Source organism: Momordica charantia (assembly GCF_013281855.1).
Source record: "Momordica charantia cultivar OHB3-1 chromosome 9 unlocalized genomic scaffold, Mcharantia_2.0 BLBB01000009.1, whole genome shotgun sequence".
In the NCBI taxonomy this organism is placed as follows: Eukaryota; Viridiplantae; Streptophyta; class Magnoliopsida; order Cucurbitales; family Cucurbitaceae; genus Momordica; species Momordica charantia.
In genome coordinates, this window is record NW_028275167.1 from 18,292,889 (window position 1) to 18,295,731 (window position 2,843).

Sequence of the window (2,843 nt, forward strand, 5' to 3'; positions counted from 1 at the left end):
GTATGACTGTATATTATTCAGGAAAGAATATTCTGAATGTCAAAGTTGTCCAGTATGTGGTGAACCTCATTATAAAAACAGTGATGGGAAAGCTTCACAAGTCCCCCAAAAAGTGTTACAACATTTTCCGTTGATACCAAGATTGAAACGGTTCTTTTCTTCAGAACATTTCGCTTCTGAAATGAGGTGGCATAAAGAAAAACGATTTGAGACAGAGGGTGTCTTATGACATCCAGCTGACGCTTTGGGGTGGAAGCATCTAGATAGCACATTTCCTCGATTTGCTTATGACCCACGAAATTTTGTTTAGGACTAGCTTCAGATGGGTTTAATCCGTTTTGGAATATGAACAATTTGTATAGCATGTGGCTAGTGGTACTTATTCCATACAATTTGCCTCCTTGAAAGTGCATGAAGGAAAGTAATTTCTTAATGTCATTGCTTATTCCTTGGCCGAAGTCACCTGGAAAAGATATCGAAGTTTACTTTCAGCCATTAATTGGAGAGTTGAAAGAGTTATGAGATACTGGGATTCGTACTTACGATTGTGCAAGTGGTGGGTACATTCAACTACAGGCAGCTCTTTTATAGACTATTAATGACTTTCCAGCATATTGCTACTTGGCCGGATCGAGTACGAAAGGATACCAAGCATATCCCATATGTAAAGAGGACAATTCATCTTTTCGAATAAGAAACAAATTTTGTTTCATGGGACATTGACGTTATCTTCCTCAAAATCATAGTTGGAGTGGGAGTAGACTACATGATGGAAAGTTAGAACGACGCCTCCCACCAGTGTCAATGGATGAAGATGCGACTCTTCAACAAGTAAATACACTGAATTTTCCAGATTTTGGTAAGAATCCAACCAAACAAAAGAGTAAAAGAAAGCGAGATTTAAATTGGATGAAAAAGGTATATTCTTCGAACTTCCCTATTGGTCGACACTTATGTTAAGACATAAGTTGGATGTGATGCATATCGAGAAGAACATATGCGACAATCTAGTAGGAACTTTGTTAAATATTGACAGGAAAACAAAAGACATGATCAATGCTCGTTTGATTTAGAAGATTTTAAAATTCGGAAAGATTTACACTTACAAAAAGAAGGGAATAAAGTTGTAAAACCACATGCTACGTATACATTGACTGCTGCTGAGAGGGTGAAGTTTTGCAAAATCTTGAAATCAGCTAAGTTTCCATATGGATTTGTGTCAAATATATCGAGATGTGTGAGCGCAGAGGATGAGAGACTATGGGAGTTGAAAACTCACGACTGTCATGTTTTGCTACAACGACTTTTACCGATTGTCATTCAAGCATACGTACCAAAGTTTGTGGGTACGACTATCGTTGAGCTATGTAACTTCTTTCGTGATATATGTGCGAAGACAGTACGCATCAGTGATTTAGATCGATTGCAATCTGACATTATAATCATACTATGTAAGTTGGAGAGAATATTCCCACCAGTATTTTTTGATGTTATGGTACATCTTGTAGTTCACTTACCATACGAAACAAAAATTGTCAGGCCAGTTAGTTATAGTTGGATGTACCCTATCAAGCGAAGTCTCCAAACCTTAAAACAATATGCACAAAAGAAGAACAGAGCTCGTCCTAAGGGTTCGATAGCCGAATCATTCGTCATGAATGAATTTTGACTTCCTGCTCATTGTATCTGAGTGGAATTGAAACGAGATTCAATAGAGATGAACGCAACAATGATACTATTGTAGGTTATAAAAATTGTGGACATTTTGACGTGTTCAGGCTAAATGCACGTCTTTTAGGGGCATCAACTTCGAAAACATTATCCGTCATTGAAAGAAAAGTTGCACACTGGTATGTACTGAGCAACTGTGTAAAGATAGAGTCGTATCGCGAGTATGTTTGGCTTATGCTACATTCACTTTAATTTCACACTTAGTACATATAACAGTAATGTTGTTTTTCTCCTTTTTTGGAATTGTAGTCAACATTTGAGCTCAATTCGAATTCCTGGAGACAATGTTCCTGCCCTATATGAACGACAAAGTACACAATTTCCTAACTGGTTAAAAAAAGGTAATATTGATTTTTAGGGTTTGAATGTAGATGAATACAAAACGAAATCGTTAAGTATTTTGTTATGATCTATTACAGGTTTTGAAATTAGGGGAACAAGGTGAATTAGATGATGATCTTTATTCACTTGCATTAGCGCCCTCACTAACTGCACGTTCATATAGTGGTTGTATTGTAAACGGACTACGCTTTCATAATATAGAATGCGATAGTCGTCAAACGACACAAAATAGTGGGGTCATGGTGTGTGACAGAAATGGATGACATGAATTTTTATGGTGTCTTGAGTGATGTTTGGGAGTTAGATTATGCTAAGGGGAGACGTGTCATACTTTCTAAGTACAAATGGTTTGACACGGACTCTAAGAAGAATAGAATTCGAGTTGACTTAGGTTTTAAGTCGATTAATACGTCTAAGTATTGGTATGCTACGACCCGTTAATTCTTGCTGGTGAAGCTCAACAAGTGTTTTATTTGGATGAACCCAAACTTAGTAATAATTGGAAAGTTGTGCAACATATTCTAAATAAACGTGTATGGGATATTCCAGGACAAGAAGATGTTGAAAATGATCAAATTTCATTGTTAGAAGTAGGACCTAGGATCGAAATAGATGAATCCACTCAAGATAGTTCATTGCGTCGAGATGATGTTGATCCTATTGTCGTTGAGGGTCGAGAACAGTCCAATACAAGCATAGATGCGAGAAATGTGGATAATTTTATAAATGACAAATCAGACATGTGGATGCGTCAACTACTAATGATATAG

General features: G+C 36.9%; 1 pseudogene; it reads left to right on the plus strand.

Annotated features, from left to right (window-relative positions):
- Positions 1 to 977: 977 nt before the first annotated feature.
- LOC148209122 (uncharacterized) lies at positions 978 to 2,843 on the plus strand (annotated as a pseudogene).